The sequence below is a fragment of the Trematomus bernacchii genome, unplaced genomic scaffold (assembly GCF_902827165.1).
Source record: "Trematomus bernacchii unplaced genomic scaffold, fTreBer1.1, whole genome shotgun sequence".
NCBI classification, from domain to species: Eukaryota; Metazoa; Chordata; class Actinopteri; order Perciformes; family Nototheniidae; genus Trematomus; species Trematomus bernacchii.
In genome coordinates this window covers 3693626-3715960 of record NW_022987668.1, presented here as the reverse complement: position 1 = coordinate 3715960, position 22335 = coordinate 3693626, and the positions used below count along the sequence as shown (strand labels likewise).

The following is a 22335-nucleotide window of genomic DNA, read 5'->3' as shown; positions in this document are numbered from 1 at the left end:
GCACTTATTGTAAGTCGCTTTGGATAAAAGCGTCAGCTAAATGCAATGTAATGTAATGTAATGTAATGTAATGTATGGTGATCAGGTCTGTGGGACCCGTTTTCATTATTTAGCTAAAGAAAAACAATATGATAAATAATTTTTTCAAACCCACACTCAATGGCCTTGGCTCATTTTCTGTGAAGAACATATATCAGAACACATTTTCAATGACCACCCACTGAGAATTGCTCTGTTTTGTTTCTCCTTGCTACTTACACAAAGCTTCCAAATTAAAGTGGGAGTTGTCAGAGGAAGTGAAAGAAAATATCATAGCAACTCATCTCCATACGTATCCATCCTGTTGAAACTTGTCAGAGGATTTGAAATTATGTTAATTATAAATGTGGAATTTGATCACGTTATTCCCCTTTTCACATTGCATGTGCCCTCTATTACTCTCTTGTCAATCCCGTTATCCCCCTTGTTACATTTATTTTAAATATTTGTATTTATATTATTTATTTTTTTACTACATGTATTATTTAAAGTGCACCTATCATGCTATTTTTAGGCAATAGCATAGGTCTCAGATATATAAAAATATATAAAAAACATGTCTATGAAGTGTTTTGCTCAAAATACCAAACAGATCACCCATTCTAGCCATGCCTCATATCCCTCTATTTCACTTCCTGTTTCAAAAGTGGTGATTTTGGGTATAAAGCTTTAAAAAAAATAAAAAAGGAGGGGGCTGAGCTCATGCGGGACCCGGCAGCTACTGTCTAAACTAAATACTGCCGTGATGAAACGCCATATCATGGATTATCAAGGATTCTTTCTGAAACAGTATGGAGCTCAAAGGCTTTCTCTCTTGCCGGTTATACCACAAGGTGAGTTCCTTTTTATTTCCTGCTTCTTCACACACATGCTCTCCAGTACAGGTTAGCTCTGAGTGTTAGCGATGCTAATGTAAACACCGACCATATTACGTCCAAAACAGTCGGGCATTGTTTCTGATAGCAACGTTTCTGATAGTGCCGTGGGTCCACATTTCAGATATTACGTCATATCGGACGCAAATCTGGATCAGCTCCGTTGTAGCCCCGTTTTTAGAGATTTGGGTACGGAGGAAAAGAGAGAGGGTTTTATTTTCTGACGCTGCATGAGTTCTCTGACACACCGGGGACACATCTTTATGTATAAAAGACATCAAAAAGTGCATTTTGCATGATAGGTCCCCTTTAAGATGTTTTCCTTCCAGGACAAAATAGCAGGGTCTAAACCTAAAAACGCTATCTTGTCAATACATCACGTTATTCCCCTTGATACATTGTTTTTTATAATTTGTATGTATATAGGATATAGGACTTTTTTTTAAATGTTAAACTATCCAAAAATATTTATCTGTGATATATTCCTTTGAATGATAGGCTTTGTCATGGTATTCTATTGTGATCTGTTAAGTTTGCTAAAGTTGACTTTTGAACAGCCTTTGAAAGAATAAAAAAAATAACCTACAGTAAAACACTACTTACAGATATTTTGAATCAGTGTTACTAAATGAGTATTACGTATACTATGCTTAAATCAGGTTATCTTAATCTGGTTGAATTCATCCATATTTGTATGGTGGTTATTTTCTTTTGACAACATGTGGGGGCTTCTCTTTAAGAGAAACCTGCTAGAGAAATATCTAAAAAGCTTTAAATTCCTACTGATAGACTGGACGTCTGACAGTACAAGATCTGAGTACTTCTACTTTTACTCAAGTACACGATCTGAGTACTTCTACTTTTACTCCAGTACAAGATCTGAGTACTTCTACTTTTACTCAAGTACAAGATCTGAGTACTTCTACTTTTACTCAAGTACAAGATCTGAGTACTTCTACTTTTACTCAAGTACAAGATCTGAGTACTTCTCCCACCTCAGCTTTTATATGTAGCTGATAATACTGCTGCACTTCATGTTATTCTAAAATAATAAAGTCCATGCTGCAGATTGAGTCGTTTTATTTTTGACAATATATGGGGGTTTCTCTTTTGTCTGAAAATGGTTTATATCCAAAAAATAAGTTCAGTTAACATGTTCAACTTTTTTTTAAATGTTAATCTATCTGTGATATTTTCCTTTAAATTAAAGCATTTTTCATGGTATTCTTTTGTGATCTGTTTAAGCTTGCTAAAGTTGACTATTTAACAGCCTTTGAAAGAATTGTAAAAATAACCTACAATTAAATACGATTTACAGTACAGATATTTTGCATCAGTGCTACTAAACTAATATTACATGTCCAAGGCTTAAATCAGGCTATAATGATCTAGTGAAGGTATTCCTTACACATAGATTTGTTATTTTCTTTTGACAACATGTGGGGGCATCTCTTTAAGAGAAACCTGCTAGAGAAATATCTAAAAAGCTTTAAATTCCTACTGATAGACTGGACGTCTGACAGTACTGGTACAACAAATATACACCTTCTTGTTATGGTGTGATGTTGTAACCACTCATTGTAATACAACAAACAACACAAAATCACAAAATGTACTGTATGTAGGCCTATATTTCTTCAAACTCCTCAAACGTCAACAGTTAAAAACAGAAAGGGAATTAGTAGAATACAAAACTCACACGTGCAAATATTTCTTTATTTTGATAAAGTTGTACTACTGGACACACAATGTCTCCCACTGAAACTTGAGTATTTCCATTTTATGCTACTTTGTACTACTACTCGACTACAATTCAGAGGTACATCATGTACTTTTCCTCCACTACATTTATTTAATACCTTTAGTTACTTTACAGATCTGGATGAATGATGTGAAATATAATCAAGTGTTCAATCAGACTTTAGTTCCACCTGGAGTAAATTCACAAGCTACCCTGCAGTATACAAAGTCATTCAAACTAGCTGCACCTTCACCAGCTTTGAGAACACTTTAATGATTGTTGGAGCAGAACACCTCTGCTACGCGCCGTTCGTTGGATGAGGCTGGATCTCTATTAAATTAAGAAAGGAATTGAAAACACCGGAATCAAAAGTCATAACAATTATCTGAGTTTACTGGTAGGAAATAGAACAAGTATACAAGTTATACAGAGTACTCCGGACTTCAGATTTGTGATGCGATGCGGATAAAGGTGTCAGGACCATCAAACTCATCAAACCAAAAAGAAATTGGACTTCAGGTTTGTGATGCGATGCGGACACAGATATCAGGACCAACCAACTCACCAAACCAAAAAACATTTTTACATACAAAAGCATCAGTATTCATATCTATTTTTGGGGCGGAGATTTCTCGACTCTTCCTTCCCATTTTCCTCCCAAGCGAATCAGAGTTCCGTGAGGAGGAGCTGTGTAAGCTGACCACCTCCCCCAAGTGTCCTGACTGGCTGGATTCGCTTCTGGCCGGGTTCAATCAGAGGTCTGACCAGCACGTGAGATCCTAAGTTACACCAGGTCAAAAGTCAACGTTTATCTCCACCCTATCTACCTCACATTCCCTTCCCATGGGGCCTCCCCCATAAAGTATCCCTTTTCAGACATTTAAACTTTCCTTCACCTATTTAACGATGTCTTTAACGACTTAAAACCAACATCTGGCTTTTAGGGGTGATACAGGCCAAGTTGGTGTGTGTTGTGAAAACAGAATCTCTGGATCAGTGAGTTGTGATTACATAAAACAGTTCAAACAATACATGTTCACTAAAATACAATTCAAAATAATACATGTTTACTTCAATACAGTGTAGAATCATATCTTTTTACTTCATGATCAATCATTGTAAAACATATCATATATATTATTCTGAAATGGACCAATCTGCAGCATGACTATTTTACTTTTGGTACTTTAAGTACATTTTGATGATAACACTTTCCTACTTTTACTTAAGGAACATTTTGAATGCAGGACTTTTACTGAAACAGAGTATTCCTACACTCTGGTACTTCTACTTTTACTCAAGTACAAGATCTGAGTACTTCTACTTTTACTCAAGTACAAGATCTGAGTACTTCTACTTTTACTCAAGTACAAGATCTGAGTACTTCTACTTTTACTCAAGTACAAGATCTGAGTACTTCTACTTTTACTCAAGTACAAGATCTGAGTACTTCTACTTTTACTCAAGTACACGATCTGAGTACTTCTCCCATCTCAGCTTTTATATGTAGCTGATAATACTTCTGCACTTCATGTTATTCTAAAATAATAAAGTCCATGCTGCAGATTGAGTCGTTTTATTTTTGACAATATATGGGGGTTTCTCTTTTGTCTGAAAATGGTTTATATCCAAAAAATAAGTTCAGTTAACATGTTCAACTTTTTTTAAAATGCTAATCTATCTGTGATATTTTCCTTTAAATTAAAGCATTTTTCATGGTATTCTTTTGTGATCTGTTTAAGCTTGCTAAAGTTGACTATTTAACAGCCTTTGAAAGAATTGTAAAAATAACCTACAATTAAATACGACTTACAGTACAGATATTTTGCATCAGTGCTACTAAACTAATATTACATGTACAAGGCTTAAATCAGGCTATAATGATCTAGTGAAGGTATTCCTTACACATAGATTTGTTATTTTCTTTTGACAACATGTGGGGGCTTCTCTTTAAGAGAAACCTGCTAGAGAAATATCTAAAAAGCTTTAAATTCCTACTGATAGACTGGACGTCTGACAGTACTGGTACAACAAATATACACCTTCTTGTTATGGTGTGATGTTGTAACCACTCATTGTAATACAACAAACAACACAAAATCACAAAATGTACTGTATGTAGGCCTATATTTCTTCAAACTCCTCAAACGTCAACAGTTAAAAACAGAAAGGGAATTAGTAGAATACAAAACTCACACGTGCAAATATTTCTTTATTTTGATAAAGTTGTACGACTGGACACACAATGTCTCCCACTGAAACTTGAGTATTTCCATTTTATGCTACTTTGTACTACTACTCGACTACAATTCAGAGGTACATCATGTACTTTTCCTCCACTACATTTATTTAATACCTTTAGTTACTTTACAGATCTGGATGAATGATGTGAAATATAATCAAGTGTTCAATCAGACTTTAGTTCCACCTGGAGTAAATTCACAAGCTACCCTGCAGTATACAAAGTCATTCAAACTAGCTGCACCTTTACCAGCTTTGAGAACACTTTCATGATCAATCATTATAAAACATATCATATATATTATTCTGAAATGGACCAATCTGCAGCATGACTATTTTACTTTTGGTACTTTAAGTACATTTTGATGATAACACTTTCCTACTTTTACTTGAGGAACATTTTGAATGCAGGACTTTTACTGAAACAGAGTATTCCTACACTCTGGTACTTCTACTTTTACTCAAGTACAAGATCTGAGTACTTCTACTTTTACTCAAGTACAAGATCTGAGTACTTCTACTTTTACTCCAGTACAAGATCTGAGTACTTCTACTTTTACTCAAGTACAAGATCTGAGTACTTCTACTTTTACTCAAGTACAAGATCTGAGTACTTCTACTTTTACTCAAGTACAAGATCTGAGTACTTCTACTTTTACTCAAGTACAAAATATAAGTACTTCTCCCACCTCAGCTTTTATATGTAGCTGATAATACTTCTGCACTTCATGTTATTCTAAAATAATAAAGTCCATGCTGCAGATTGAGTCGTTTTATTTTTGACAATATATGGGGGTTTCTCTTTTGTCTGAAAATGGTTTATATCCAAAAAATAAGTTCAGTTAACATGTACAACTTTTTTTTAAATGCTAATCTATCTGTGATATTTTCCTTTAAATTAAAGCATTTTTCATGGTATTCTTTTGTGATCTGTTTAAGCTTGCTAAAGTTGACTATTTAACAGCCTTTGAAAGAATTGTAAAAATAACCTACAATTAAATACGACTTACAGTACAGATATTTTGCATCAGTGCTACTAAACTAATATTACATGTACAAGGCTTAAATCAGGCTATAATGATCTAGTGAAGGTATTCCTTACACACAGATTTGTTATTTTCTTTTGACAACATGTGGGGGCTTCTCTTTAAGAGAAACCTGCTAGAGAAATATCTAAAAAGCTTTGATTCCTGCTGTTAATATCGACGTCTGACGGTACTGGGACAACAAATCTATACCCTTCTGTTATGGTGTGATGTTGTAACCACTCACTGTAACACAACAAACAACACAACATCACAAAATGTACTGTATGTAAATCACTTCAAACTCCTCAAAGGTCAACAGTTAAAAACAGAAAGGTATTTAACATGATGATATACAAAACTTACATGTGAAGATATTTCTTTATTTTGATAACTACTGGACACACGACTTCCCCCACTTGTATTAAACACACAAAGGTGGAAGCAACTGAGTAGATTCACTCAAGTACTACTTAAGTACAATTTTGAGCTGCTTGCACTCTACATGAGTATTTTCCATTTTATGCCATACGAGATTAAACCTAAAACCAGGATTTATTCCTAATAAACAGCAGCCGGCAGGAGAGCGCTACTAATCCTTTTTTACTCCACAGCGTCCCTGAGATTCAGACAACTCTCGCGATGTTACACCTAAACTATGCACTTACTACGAACTATCGCGATACGTCAGAAGCGTTACCCCATTTTCCAGCTGTCCCTCAGTCGGTCGGGATTTCGGAACCATACGGGAGAGGGTTTTTGTGGATAAACCGACACAATTTGGGAGGAGATACCGAATCATATGGTCACATAAACGCGAAAACGAGCTACTTTATCCCGTATTTCACCATGGAAACTGAACTATGAGGTAAGTGTGTTGTGTGGAAGAATGTCCCTGACGTTAGCTTCTCACTGGTTAGCTTTAGCTTGCTAGCTGCAGTGATGTGAACGTTAGCGCGGCTAGTTGGTCATTTTTAACCCGGGTTAGCGTGCTATAATGTCAGCCTCTAACTGGGATATCAACCTGTCTTGGAAGTGCTTTATATCGGTTAGTTTAACAGCACCAGGGTGAGAGGCATCTGAAGACGATGACATCTAGGTGCTACTAACAGTTAGCCAGAATGCTAATGTTAAATCACTGCATCTTTCTGCACTGTGAGCTGAGGTTAAGATAGATGATAGATAAATAGATACTTTATTCATCCCAAATTGTAAAAATGCTATTGTTACAGCAGCAGTGTGTTAAGGCATTACAATGTGTAAAGAGTGGTAACAAGTACAATTAAGAATAAACAGCAAATATACACATATCTACAGTAGTAAATACATATCACACATAATAAACAATATCAAATATTCAGGATGAATCAAAATGTACTATAAAAGACTGAAATACTGCAGCAACATAAATATAGATGTATTCTACAGTAGCAGAGACATAGTATTTAAATGACAGATGTGCAAGGTGGTTGTTGTGCAAATTGTTCACACTTATGGAGAGGGAGAAAGATAGGTACATAGTTCAAAAAACAATATATACATATGCTCAGTGAAATAAAAACTACATTGAGAGGAGTATCTAAACATCATAAAATATACCAAATAAAGTAGAATAATAATATATTAATCTACTGAACATATAACCATAGTGTACTGTATATTTAAAAAATGGTGTACCGTATCTTGAAATTAAAAGTAAATATATCCTGTAAACTACAACTTCTACTTTTGGTTAGTCTCGCCAGTTGAGAGAAAGATGATGAAACAAAGTTACTGACAGTGTTGGGACAGATACCAGCTTTCATGGGTGGAGGTGTTACTCTACTAACATTTGCTAACATTAAAACTGATGTTAGTCACACACAGCTGTCCATCTGGATCCAGTCAAAACAACAGAGGTGGAACAAGTACTTAGATATTGTACGTAAGTAGAAGTAGAAGCACCCTGAGAGCAGGAATACGTAATGGTTCCTGTTCCTGTGTGATCTTGTTTTAAATGGTTGTTTCACATTCACCAAAGTCACACGGTAACATAAACAAACTCATACATCGTTGCTGTTCTGCAAGATAAAATCACAGCGTTCTTCAATGGAGTCTGGTGTCTTTGAAGAGAGGCATAATGGAGATAACAGATTCAGTCGTCTGTTGAAAAGGGCTGTCTGATGGCAAGAGTAAAGCAGTGAAACTATTCTAAAGAAAGCAAGATTTTGTTTTGGTGGCTAAGATATGTTTTGCTACTCATCCACCTCATATAACCCCTCTCCAAAAATCGGTGGTGCTAAATTACTTCCATGTTGATTAAAATACTCAGTTATGCTATGCTCCAGCGCCCACATTGATTCACTATTTGTTGTTTGTCATACTTGCATCATGCTATGTCTGCTTTTCATGAGCAACTCCTTTAAGAAAACACACCCAACCCTGCATAAGTCCAGCAAAATGTGGAAGTGCTTACACGGCACGCCCTTCGCTCTGCAAAGCGTTCAGATAATTTAGAAACAGTTCCTTGATTAATGGTGAGAATATATCAGTCAAAAATAATTGCAATTACTTTGTTTCCCCTACTAACTTATAGATAGATAGATGTGGAATATAAACATGTCGAAATACAACTTCTCATAAATAGATAATGTGTTTTTCTGCAGACCTTTTCAGGGTTAAACAAAAAGCCACTTGAAGCATACGTTGTATTGACGTTTTCCTTGTAGTATTTTAACAAACACTTCATCATGACCATAAACAGTCCCTGTGCTGTGCTTAAGTTAAGCTCTTAACCACCCAAGGGTATCAGTCTTTACTAATGGGAAAGGCAGAGGGGAGGATGGAGTGATTTGGGTGGAGCTGGGTGTGTGTGTGTGTGTCACATCTCATGCCTCGCCACTTGACATTGGTGTGATAAGAACGTGTTTGGAGAGAGAGACGCAGGCTTTATGGTTGGTGTCAGAGGGTGTGTTCAGAGTCAGAGTTTCTTTAGTGTGTGAGTGAGAAAGAGGGAGGCTGGGAAGTGTGTTTTCTGAGGAAGAGGGTGTGTGTTTTATGAGGCAGTGGGTGTGTGTTTCTTGAAGCAGAGGGTGTGTGTTAAAAGCTAATGCATGTGTTGTGTGGGTGTGATTGTGAGGAACCTAAAGCTTCTTACACACCAAACTGACACCAAAGAACACGTCCCGACGGAACGTCGCCTCGCGTCTCCTGCATCTTGGCCATGTGTCGCACTGGAACACACCGCAAAGACTTCAGCCGACGGCCAAGTAGCACGTACGAACTGCGCATGCGTGAGTGGCAATAACTCTCCTTACCAGCAGGCGGCGGTAGTGTGTATTCGTCATTCAAAAGAGGCAACAACCGGAAGACAGACTGCGTGATAACCGAGAGAAGAAGAACAGACTGCGTGATATAAACAAACAACAAATAGCGTGTGTGTTCCATTTTCACTCTACAGCGAGAAGCTCATGGGGCTTTCCCGAACCTGTGTCGAGAGCTGGAGTTAAATGAAATCTCAGATTTGCCTTCTTAATAGTTTGTTTGGGTCCCTCACTTCCGTGTACTGATTCGCTAGCTGAACAGCCAATCAGAGTGATTTCTTTGGCCGACGGCCTCTCGATTCAACAAGTCGAATCGGCAGCAGAAGGTGTCGGCACGGCCGAAAAGACACAACGGTGCGGGACACTAGGGCTGTGCAATTAATCGTATTTTAATCGCAATTACGATTTTGGCCTGCCACAATTACGAAAACAACATAATCGAAAAAAACTATTATTTTGCTTTGCTAGGTTGTGACATATTTGATCTAATTTATTTTATTTATCATATTTATATATGTTTAGTAGCTTGTTGAAGTGTGCTCCAAAAATATTTGTTGATCTTGTTTATTGGTATTTATTATTTTTATATCATTTATTTTTGTATTGGTTTTTCAGTTGAATTATACGTTCAGGGTAATCAACAGTTAAAAATATACTGTTCAAATTATTATTTGTATTTGTTTTAAAGTTCAATAAATGGATGTTTTCAAAGTCAATGAATAATCGTATTTAATAATCGTGATATCAATTATTGACCAAAATAATCGTGATTATGATTTTTGCCATAATCGCACAGCCCTACAGTACACACCAATCTGAGTAGGGCGACACGACGCTCATCGACGGCCGACATCTATCGACGCCGATAATCGGCTTGGTGTGTAACAGCTTGTAAAGCTGTTACACACTAATGCCAATCAACGTCATTATTGTTACATATGAACACAAAATGCAGTCACAATTTCATTAAATTAGTTCTTACTTTAATGTAAATACATTTCCCAATTAATCCATTGATGTGTGAGTCATACAACATGAGAAGAATTAGGAATACCCTTCAGAATTTAGCACAGTCTTAAAGGAAATGTTATCATTAGGTGGTGAAAACCTCCATGAAAACCTTCACATTTTACTTTCTAAATCGAAAAATATTTGTTCCTGCCTATCCACTCATCGATATCATAATTTCTGCAGTTATTTAGTGATGTTTCCTACAATTCTGCACCCATTTTAACATTTGGTGTAACCTTATTTTCTTATCCCTGCAGACATCATGCTCAACTCTCTTAAAATGACGTCATGATTCTGTGCAGTAAAGCCACGTGGCTGATAGCAGAGAGACAGACATATTTATCATCTTCCCTTTTAAGCAATGGATGAAGAGATTAAAACATCTAAGACGAATCAGGCATTGTGGATTTAAGATCATTTCAATTTCCGTCTAGTGTTCTGCTCTTAAATACATCTTTGGGATTATTATTCATTTTTCTCTCCTGATAAAGGTGATTGGTTTCAGTATTAACCCAGTGTGATATGGATTGATCACAGGATGAATCTTTGATCCATCTCAAATGTATTACTTTTCATATTAACTATATGTAAATGGGATGAAAATGGTAGGCAAATTATTTTAGTTTTAGTTTGGTCTCTTGCTTTAGGGTTAGTTTGGATTCAACAAGGCGTTCCTTTTTCAGCTTAAATTGTGCAACTATTTTGATCTATTTTATATTTGCAGACTAATGGCGCATTTCCACTACACGGCCTCGCTCGGTATGGCTAGGCCTCGTTAGGACTGGCTCACTTTATGGCACATTTCCATTACAGTTTAGGAACTGGGGTAGTATCTATAGTAACGCAGTGTAGGCGGAGCCGTGACGTGATCTTCAATGAGAACCCCAGAAAAACAACACAGCCGTTAGCTGTTAGCACTCAGAGCTCACAGCTCCTCATATCTGTTCAGAAACTAGACAAAAGTTAAACAAGTACAAACCACAGACTGCCTGTGTCATGGCGAATACAGTCGCTGCTTTATTTATGTCTGTATAGGCCGTTGTTGTGAGTGTGGACGGTCGGAGCATATACTGCGTTAGCTTAGCCAATCTCCATCTAGAAAACACGCATTTTAAAAGGTTTTTCGCCTGCCGTCTGTCTGCAGACTTGTCAAAGCATTAATTCATGGTTTTTACTAACCGGTATCAGTATGTTGTTACTTCGGCATCATTTTGAAACGTGTATTACAATTAAATCACGGTCAAATATGTCCATCTTGTTGTAGTTGTAGCCCCCTTGCCAGCGATTCTCTCTCTAGTTTAGCATACTCAGCCCGACTCAGCCTCGTTGTCTCTGGCCCTAGACCCACGATTTTATGAGGCCAGAAAAACTGTGAATTAGGACCCGCCGGCCGGTACTAGGCCAAGTGGAAACGCAACCAAAAACGGGCCGCTGACGTCACAGCCCTCTTAAACCGTGCTCCGCGCTGTAGTGGAAACGCGCCATAAGAGGTGTTGTGTATTGATGCTGAATTTTTCAAACTAGACTCACAATAGATCTTATGGCACATTTCCACTACACGGTCGGCCTCGGCCACGCTCGGTACGGCTCGGTACGGCTTGGCCTTAACAGGGCCGACTCACTTCATGCTGCGCTTCCATTACAGTTTAGGAACTGGGGTAGTTACTATAGTAACGCAGTGTAGGCGGAGCCGTGACGTCATCTTCAATGAGAACTCCAGAAACACAACACAGCTGTTAGCACTCAGAGCTCACAGCTCCTCATATATGTTCAGAAACTCGACAAAAGTTAAACAAGTACAAACCACAGACTGCCTGTGTCATGGTGAATACAGTCGCTGCTTTATTTATGTCTGTATAGGCCGTTGTTGTGAGTGTGGACGGTCGGAGCATATACTGCGTTAGCTTAGCCAATCTCCATCTAGAAAAACACGTATTTTAAAAGGTTTTTCGCCTGCCGTCTGTCTGCAGACTTGACAAAGCATTAATTCATGGTTTTTACTAACCGGTATCAGTATGTTGTTACTTCGGCATCATTTTGAAACGTGTATTACAATTAAATCACGGTCAAATATGTCCATCTTGTTGTAGTTGTAGCCCCCTTGCCAGCGCTCCTCTCTCTAGTTTAGCATACTCAGCCCGACTCAGCCCTGTTTGTTGGCCTCGATAGAACCACAATTTTCTCGGGCCAGAAAAGACGTGAAAAAGTGGCCCCGGGCCGGAACTAGGCCTAGTGGAAGCGCAACCAAAAACGGGCACGGCACGACACGGCACGCTTAAAGCGAGCTCCGCGCTGTAGTGGAACTGCGCCATAAGGCTACATCTACACGGAGACTAACCGAATTCAATATAAAAAAAGTCTTCCGTCCACACGGTATCGGCTCAAGAAACGTGTCCGTTCACACGAGACCGCTCGACCCGCTGGAGACGCTGTAGTACATATGCCAGGCCTGTAAGTGGTGCTGTACTTCCGCCACAAAATACACCAAAAGCAGCAAAGAAGACCCCCTGAGCATGGTTGCCATGGTTGCCCTTCTGTTTATGCTCTGCGGTGGATTTAGCAACATGTAGTTCTCCATGTCCACTTGTTGCTGATGGTTGTGGTAGAGGAGCTGTAGATGTTGCACTAACATCTGTAGCATGGTCAGTAGCAGTAGCTACTGACCATGCTACAGCAGTGAGCAGCAGAGGTGGGGAGAGGCGGGGCTATGGCTTCATCGTTATCAGGAAATGATCGTATAGGGCGTAGACACTGAGCCGTTTGGCCCCCCAGAGCGTTTCGTCCGCAGATCTATCCACCTTGGGACCCGTTACTGCGGTTCCGTTACGGCCTTGTGTGAACGACCATCCATACGATAGAGAACTGTATAGCGGATACAACGCGTTTCGTGTCCGTGTGGACGGGATCTAAGAGTCAATCATCCTCACTATTTGAATGTCAATTGTGTGCTTTCTGCAGCATCCAAAATAAGTATTTTTTATTCTCCTCCGGTTGAAAGCAGCATGTTCAGAGATACACAGAAGACAATGAACAACTGAGACAGAAGTCAACAAGACTGACTGAACATATACATTGAAACACAACACTTTTATCTTGAATGGACAATCCAGAATATAAGGCTCTAGCATTTAACTGGGGGGTCAGCAGAAAAACAAGAGGGGGTGCAAACAGGTGTGTGTGTGTGTGTGTGTGTGTGTGTGTGTGTGTGTGTGTGTGTGTGTGTGTGTGTGTGTGTGTGTGTGTGTGTGTGTGTGTGTGTGTGTGTGTGTGTGTGTGTGTGTGTGTGTGTGTGTGTGTGTGTGTGTGTGTGTGTGTGTGTGTGTGTGTGTGTGTGTGTGTGTGTGTGTGTGTGTGTGTGTGTGTGTGTGTGTGTGTGTGTGTGTGTGTGTTGTGTGTGTGTGTGTGTGTGTGTGTGTGTGTGTGTGTGTGTGTGTGTGTGTGTGTGTGTGTGTGTGTGTGTGTGTGTGTGTGTGTGTGTGTGTGTGTGTGTGTGTGTGTGTGTGTGTGTGTGTGTGTGTGTGTGTGTGTGTGTGTGTGTGTGTGTGGCTTAAACAGGCATCTGCCACAGACCTTGATAACAGACCAACACTTCAGTTACATCCCAATGCTCTAATTATATTCGCTAATCCCACAAACATAATGCATGGACTCAGAGGACAGAGCATAAAGCCCCCTCCTCATGACAAAGGGAAAGATGCACAACAAACACATTCAACTGTCTGGGTGGTTGACGTTTTGTGGCGTAGAGTAGATCCTTCCTACAAAGTGGTAAGATTATGATGCAAAAACTATCCCTTATCTCTCAAAAACCATATTGCATTTGGAATATCAGTCAAAATCATCCCAACTAGTCATCCTTTCCAAATCTTGCAGCCCTGGACATAAAGTCACTTTAATTCATCATCAGCTTATTTGCTGGACCGAGTTTTGGCAAGCTGACATTTAGAGTCTTGCAGTATGAACATTAAAGTCCTTCTTGTGCCAAAGCCTCTAGCTCCATCCCTCTAATAACCAGCGCTCTCTGCTGCAGATTAATAAAGACATGGTTGAATATCATCCTTATAATGACATAAACCCACAATTAACTTGCATGCTTTTTGGTGTCTCTGGAGTTTAAGTATATCTCATCTGAGAAAATAGCAGAAACTAAAAGAGGAAATGCTTCATCATTTGAAATAATACACAGATAAATGTCTACATAGTTCGATTGCTTCCATCCATACTTTAAAGAAGGTTCAAAACCTACTGTAGTTGCTTCAATATTTGTGTAGTGGCAGCAGTGAAAGTGTGTGTCTGTGAGTGTTTATGCAGGGTGGGCTTTGTTCGTCTGACCTAGTTAAGCTGGTTACTTTGTCCCCAGACTCTGATGAGAATGGGACACGTGTGCGCACGCACACACACACACACACACACACACACACACACACACACACACACACACACCCACACACACCACTGCACTCCTCAATAGGCCAAGGACAGTCTCAGTGGAAATGTCCGCGGCATGTCGGAGTAACTGTTTCTGGAAAGAGGAATTTAGTTCGGGCTAAATTCCAATCCGCCTACAGAAAACTGTTTCCTAGAAATGGCCTAGAATCTCATCTCATTGACCATCTTTATTTATTTGAATCACACTTGTGGTACAAAAGTCAGCCACACACACACACACACACACACACACACACACACACACACACACACACACACTCACACTCACACATCCTCACTAAGTCCTTGTCTGTCAGTATTATTATTGTGGGCAGCGGGTCTGGATGTGATTAACATACCTCTACTATGGCAGAGGTATGTTACACACACACACACACACACACACTCACACTCACACTCACACTCACACATATATATGTGAAGGAGTAGGGCAGTTTTACTTCATAGTTTTTAAAGAGATTAAATATAAAATGCAGAAATAATCCCTGTATCACATGTTTTAGCTTTTAAAGTTGCCCTGTTCGGCTTTTGGGGGTTTCCCCTTCCTGTAGTGTGTTTATAGGTTTGTGTGCATGGAAAGGGTCTGCAAAGGCTAACCAGGTCACCGTCTAAATGCTGGTTCATGTGCTTCCTTTACCAGTCAAGAAACGATCAGAATCTATAACGAGTCAGAGCATTTGCTAGCCGGTACACTGGTTCACAAAAACTTTTTTTTACATCCTATCCCTCAGCTGTTCCAGGTTGTTGTTGTTGTTTTTTGCTGCTCTATTGCTGTAACTTTTATACAATTTCCGCTGTTGTGTGGATGGTTGTTTTGTCCAAAAGATGCCAAACACAATTGCACCTTATCACACAAACCCTTCACCTAAATAAACACTACTTCCCTGCTTTTTGATAGCTCTTAGTTTGCTCGTTTCTTATTTGTATCCCCACTGGCTTGATGTTTTACTGGCCAACTGTTTGAAACTGTCTTCTGTGTGAAACTGTCTTCTGTGTGTGTCTGAATCTGTCTTCTGTGTGAACCTGTCTTCTGTGTGAACCTGTCTTCTGTGTGAACCTGTCTTCTGTGTGAACCTGTCTTCTGTGTGAACCTGTCTTCTGTGTGAAACAGTCTTCTGTGTGAACCTGTCTTCTGTGTGAAACTGTCTTCTGTGTGAAAGTGTCTTCTGTGTGAACCTGTCTTCTGTGTGAACCTGTCTTCTGTGTGAAAGTGTCTTCTGTGTGAACCTGTCTTCTGTGTGAACCTGTCTTCTGTGTGAACCTGTCTTCTGTGTGAAAGTGTCTTCTGTGTGAACCTGTCTTCTGTGTGAACCTGTCTTCTGTGTGAACCTGTCTTCTGTGTGAAACAGTCTTCTGTGTGAACCTGTCTTCTGTGTGAAACAGTCTTCTGTGTGAACCTGTCTTCTGTGTGAACCTGTCTTCTGTGTGAACCTGTCTTCTGTGTGGACCTGTCTTCTGTGTGAACCTGTCTTCTGTGTGAAAGTGTCTTCTGTGTGAACCTGTCTTCTGTGTGAACCTGTCTTCTGTGTGGACCTGTCTTCTGTGTGAACCTGTCTTCTGTGTGAACCTGTCTTCTGTGTGAACCTGTCTTCTGTGTGAACCTGTCTTCTGTGTGGACCTGTCTTCTGTGTGGACCTGTCTTCTGTGTGAACCTGTCTTCTGTGTGAACCTGTCTTCTGTGTGAAACTGTCTTCTGTGTGAAACTGTCTTCTGTGTGAACCTGTCTTCTGTGTGAAACAGTCTTCTGTGTGAAACAGTCTTCTGTGTGAACCTGTCTTCTGTGTGAACCTGTCTTCTGTGTGAACCTGTCTTCTGTGTGAACCTGTCTTCTGTGTGAACCTGTCTTCTGTGTGAAACTGTCTTCTGTGTGAACCTGTCTTCTGTGTGAACCTGTCTTCTGTGTGGAAGTGTCTTCTGTGTGAACCTGTCTTCTGTGTGAAACTGTCTTCTGTCTGAACCTGTCTTCTGTGTGAAACAGTCTTCTGTGTGAAACTGTCTTCTGTGTGAACCTGTCTTCTGTGAGAACCTGTCTTCTGTGAGAACCTGTCTTCTGTGAGAACCTGTCTTCTGTGAGAACCTGTCTTCTGTGTGAACCTGTCTTCTGTGTGAACCTGTCTTCTGTGAGAACCTGTCTTCTGTGTGGACCTGTCTTCTGTGTGGACCTGTCTTCTCTGTGAAACTGTCTTCTGTGTGGACCTGTCTTCTGTGTGAAACGGTCTTCTGTGTGAAACTGTCTTCTGTGTGAAACAGTCTTCTGTGTGAACCTGTCTTCTGTGTGAACCTGTCTTCTGTGTGGACCTGTCTTCTGTGTGAACCTGTCTTCTGTGTGAACCTGTCTTCTGTGTGAACCTGTCTTCTGTGTGAACCTGTCTTCTGTGTGGAAGTGTCTTCTGTGTGAACCTGTCTTCTGTGTGAAACTGTCTTCTGTCTGAACCTGTCTTCTGTGTGAAACAGTCTTCTGTGTGAAACAGTCTTCTGTGTGAACCTGTCTTCTGTGTGAACCTGTCTTCTGTGTGAACCTGTCTTCTGTGTGAACCTGTCTTCTGTGTGAACCTGTCTTCTGTGTGAACCTGTCTTCTGTGAGAACCTGCCTTCTGTGTGGACCTGTCTTCTGTGTGAACCTGTCTTCTCCGTGAAACTGTCTTCTGTGTGAAACTGTGTGAAACTGTCTTCTGTGTGAAACTGTCTTCTGTGTGAAACTGTCTTCTGTGTGAAACTGTCTTCTGTGAGAACCTGTCTTCTGTGTGGACCTGTCTTCTGTGTGAAACTGTCTTCTGTGTGAAACTGTCTTCTGTGTGAAACTGTCTTCTGTGTGAAACTGTCTTCTGTGTGAAACTGTCTTCTGTGTGAACCTGTCTTCTGTGAGAACCTGTCTTCTGTGTGAACCTGTCTTCTGTGTGAAACTGTCTTCTGTGTGAAACTGTCTTCTGTGTGAAACTGTCTTCTGTGTGAAACTGTCTTCTGTGTGAAACTGTCTTCTGTGTGAAACTGTCTTCTGTGTGAAACTGTCTTCTGTGTGAAACTGTCTTCTGTGTGAAACTGTCTTCTGTGTGAAACTGTCTTCTGTGTGGTCAGCTCCCCAGTGGGAAAGTGTGTAAATGAGTGAGTGTGAAGCATGGACTGTAGGTTGTGAAGCGGAGTGTGTTCAGGCGAGCTGCCCTGCATAAATAAAGCTCTGCTGCCCTGTTGACATGCACATCGTGGCTCATATGGTCAAATCTCTGGAGCTAGCATGGACAACATGACAACAGCAGATAGATGCATTAGCATTTTTCCAAAAACATTGGCATTAAAACAAGCAAAATATCCCTCATTAGGCGCGTTCACACCAAGTACTTTTCCCACAGTAGTTCATGAGAACTTTAGTTCATGAGAGCTCTTTTAGTTCTGATGAACTAAAGCAGATCGCGTTCACACCAAAATGAGTTCCTGGGGGTGGATTAGGCAAATGAGCCGCTGACGTCACTTCTTCTTCTTCTGCTTTGGTTTTCCTGGCAGGCCGCAAACAACTTCACGGCGAGTACAGTAGGTGGCGGTATGCACCTTAAAGTTGCAATTCGCCAAAAAACCGAGAGAAGAAGAAAAAAAACTTCCGCTTCCGCTGGATGCTTCTGTTTACCTTCCGACCTCAGACACGGTATGGAGTTGACGTTTTGGTGGTCGTGTTATACAGCTTCGTAACGGAGTTATTTAAGCCAATAACTCAGCCACAAATACAAATACAGATCGACCATTCAAATGCAATAGAAATGCTGAGTCGGAGGCGAAGGCGGTTAAGAAGCCTTAACAAAAGGATTAGACGACGAAATCACACGCGATGGACATGTTTCGCCGTTGTACAGCCGAGGATGATGGCCGTTATCACGCCCAAAGAACAGCAATGGTACGTTCATTAAATCACATTAATACTATCTAATGTAGGATTTATGGAGTTATGTAGGGCTAATTTGTGTCTTTGTATGTGTTCCAGATATGCGAATACTACGGAACTCTGGGTGAACAATAGAACGTCGGCCTGGTGGGAGGTGGTGCCAACATGTGCAGTGGATCAAAGATTTCCGAATGTCCAAGGGCTCTTTTCAACTCCTCTGTATTCGCCTGGAAGCAACGTTGTGGAGAGGCATCTGAACAGCATGGAAATTGTAAATTGACAATAAAGCTGATATTTTGTACAGTGCATTTGGTTCTCTTTTATTTACCAGTCAACAGACACAATTACAATAGTGCAGGCACACCTTAGTGCAAAGATTAAATGTCAGTATCAAAACAGTACTCGTACTGTATATTTGTATATTAATGAGTATATTATGTTAAATGTGTGTTAAAGACAATGGGATGAGGTTGAAAGCTCTTTAAAAACTTTTGTATACATACATGTTAACATACATGTTAAGCATGCACACCTGAAGAACTACGTTACACACACACAGGTTAGTCTGTGTACCGCTGCACTGCTGCTGGTTTAAACAAAGACAGTCATGATGCTAGTGCCGTGCATTTAGGTTCTCTTTTATTTATCAGCAGCAGATCAATAAGTGTCAGTAGTATCAAAACAATATAATAACAGTGGCAATATATATATATATATATATAATAACAATAGGTAGGCTCAGCAGCAGACACACCTTAGTGCAAAGTTAGGTATATAATAAGGTATATATTAGGTATATATAAGGTGTATATATATATATATATATATAATCACAATAATACAAAATTAACTGTCACAGGTGTAGGCAATTTGGGGTGAAGTGTCTTGCCCAGGGACACAACGACATCCTGACTGCAGTGGGGTTTGAACCTGTGCTCCCCTGATCCGAACACCAACGCACCAGACCACTGCACCACACGCCTCCCAACAAGTCATTGTACAGTTTATCAACGACAAGTTTTTCTTAATTTTTGTATTGAAGGCCTGTTGGATTTAATCAGCTCGCTTAGCACTGCCAGAAGCCCAGCCAGAAAGGTATTTTGTTGCTCCACCTCGATTCCTGGGCCTTGTGTGAATGCAGCAGCCGTTCGTCGTGCATCTCCTTGGCACGCAGGTCCTCATTCTCCTTGCTGACCATGGCACGGCGGTCCATCGCCATGATGGTGTCAAGGAAGCTGTCATCGCGTGCCCACTTTCCTAAGGTGAAATATGCAAGATACAAGATCAGTTTAATCGCAACAACGAGACAACATTGTCCAAATCTGTCTCTGCAGGCACACAACAGGAGGAACACGGGGAACACCTTTGATTTGACTATTAACATTTTAAATGGTGAAGGCACTAGCAATTGGGGGATGGAGGGCTCTCAGGACATGATAGGGAGGCGTGTAGCGCAGTGGATAAGTGCATTGGTGTTGGGATCAGGGGAGCACAGGTTCAAACCCCACTGCAGTCAGCATGTCGTTGTGTCCCTGAGACACTTCACCCCAAAGTGCTCCTGTGGGGATTGCCCACAGTATTGAGTATGTAAGCTTTGGATAAAAGCGTCTAACAAGTGACATGTAATGATTCAAAAAGCTTTTGAATATTGAATAACAAACCAATGTGGTTTACTTGTTATCCACAGTTTAGCTGCTAAATGTTTTTTAGCAATGCTTTTCTTTGTGCTCCACATATCTAAATGTATAAAGTGTGTTTTCACCTCCGTTCCCTCCTGTTTGCTGCAATATGGCAGCAGCGGTCAGGATGGTAGTCCTGATGGTGTCCGCTGACCGGGCACAGGGTGTGGAGCTGCCTACTCTCAGCGGGGGGGAACTGAACGTGGAAACTGTGTTTCTCTGAGGGATCCTCCATGTAGTCTGAGAAGCCTTCTGAGGAAACAAGGTCAAACTATTTAGGATAATACAAGGAACAATGTTTAGGCAGTAAATAGAATTTCAATTACATTTCTACTTAAATGTGCAAAAATATTAGAACATCAGTCTTTGTGGCATGCAGGTAATCAACTGTTTAAGCTTTTACCATTAACATGTAGAATGAATGTTGCAAATTACTTGAAATTATAGCAACTACAATCTATTGTTTACCTCAGTGTAGCCACAGAGGTCCAGCTAGCATGCTAATTGCTAACGTTATATTATCGTTTTATCCCGGAGGGGAAAACTAGTTTCTAATCCAGAGAGAAACACCTCGCCTGAAACACACGATTAGTGCCATGAGTTAGTGAAGCAAATTACAGAACATTGCACACTTATTCACAAGTCAATACGTGTTTATAGCGGGCACGGCTGAGAATAGCTAGCTAGCTAGATGTTGTTAGCCAGCTTGGACCTAACGTTAGCAAGTTCTAGCATGGCTAGCTCGATCTACTGAGCAAATAAAAGTACATCTAAGACCAGTATTGTGCAGATTAAAACAGTGCAGTGCATGTATTTTATTTTACCTTCGTAGTCGTCACGACATGACTTTGCCAGGTCTGCTAACTTTGCTGATCCACTGAAACTGCATGCAGTAGAAGCTTCTGAATGCCGCACTTCACGTCCTCCGAGTAAATCGCCAGAAGCGCCGAGACATCCTCATCAATTCCACCGCTCCGATGATTTATTTAGTGTTGCTATAATAACTGCTTTCACAAAAGTAATCTCTTCGGGTAAACGAGCAAATACAATGGCCGCTTCCAAAAAAAAAATCAGAGTCAAACGGGCGTGGTTTGCATTCCGCACAGCCAATCAGACGTACGAACTGTTTTCTCCCACGACAGTCCCTGCTCTCTAGCAGGGACTGAAAAGCGGGTCGGACGAACTCATTTGAGCTACTTTAGTTCCTGGGGCTTTTTGGTGTGAACGCAAATATATCGTAGTTCTGATGAACTATTGTGGGAAAAGTACACCAAAGTACTCCGGTGTGAACGCACCTATTGAGACCTACAGTGTTTATTTGCCTTTTCTATTTGCATGTAATAGAATAGAATATAGCTTTATTGTCATCATACAAAGTACAACGAAATGTCTTTGGCAACTGTCACTGCAGTAAAAAATAGACACAAATGAATAAGAGTGGTAAAAGCAGAGGTATAAGCGATGATAACATGTCAATGTGCTACACGTACAGTCTAAACACGTTAAATGTACAAAACTGTATAAATGTAGTGTATTTCATAAAGGGTTATAGTAACCAAAGGATGTGAGTAAAATAGCCATAAATATTTCTAAATGGTAGTGGTTGCAGTCTTTGAGGGGCGGAGGTGTGTTTATGAATGTAATTGCATCAAATCCACTCTCTCTAAATTTGAATTTTGAATTGAGCCGTCCCTTATAGATGCTATCTCTTTACGTTCGTGAGCCGGATCATTTGGCTCGGCTCTCTTAAAGCGCCGGCTGTTTCGGTTCCCAAACGGCTCTTCATGTTACCACAGTTTACCACGGAGCCTCAGTTTCGCCGCTGCGAGGCTCTGGCGCTCGCAGTTCACGCGCGTGCTCCACTAGCACCCCCCACTCATCGCGTCCAAATCGCGCACGTTCCGTGTTGTCCTGTAGCAGGCACCGCCGATGTCGGGGAAACGATCTTCAATACTCCGAAAAGAATCCCACCAGACTCCTTTGCCCCTCCAACAGAGGGATGTCCTTGTTCTTTTTCCTTTTCGTCATTTCAAGCGATAAAAACTCGATCTTCTCTCGAATTATTTATTTATTTGGTCAAATGACGGCAAGATGCCCCCCTG

The 22335-nt window shown here is 40.4% G+C and overlaps 1 protein-coding gene and 4 non-coding genes across 5 annotated transcripts in view; 1 reads left to right on the top strand and 4 right to left on the bottom strand.

Annotated features, from left to right (window-relative positions):
• Window positions 1-1637: 1637 nt before the first annotated feature.
• Window positions 1638-1695, bottom strand: LOC117487277. The gene has a single exon (XR_004556363.1). It is a non-coding gene; the product is annotated as a U7 small nuclear RNA (small nuclear RNA).
• Window positions 1696-2355: 660 nt separating this feature from the next.
• LOC117487279 lies at window positions 2356-2413 on the bottom strand. The gene has a single exon (XR_004556365.1). It is a non-coding gene; the product is annotated as a U7 small nuclear RNA (small nuclear RNA).
• A 2180-nt stretch (window positions 2414-4593) lies between these two features.
• On the bottom strand, window positions 4594-4651 carry LOC117487276. The gene has a single exon (XR_004556362.1). It is a non-coding gene; the product is annotated as a U7 small nuclear RNA (small nuclear RNA).
• Window positions 4652-6031: 1380 nt separating this feature from the next.
• LOC117487278 lies at window positions 6032-6088 on the bottom strand. Its single transcript, XR_004556364.1, has one exon. It is a non-coding gene; the product is annotated as a U7 small nuclear RNA (small nuclear RNA).
• Window positions 6089-6631: 543 nt separating this feature from the next.
• Window positions 6632-22335, top strand: part of itsn1 (intersectin 1 (SH3 domain protein)) — an 88307-nt gene continuing 72603 nt past the window's right edge. Inside the window, 1 exon segment of the mRNA XM_034135860.1 lies at window positions 6632-6789. The gene's annotated coding sequence lies outside the window, so the exon portion shown is untranslated.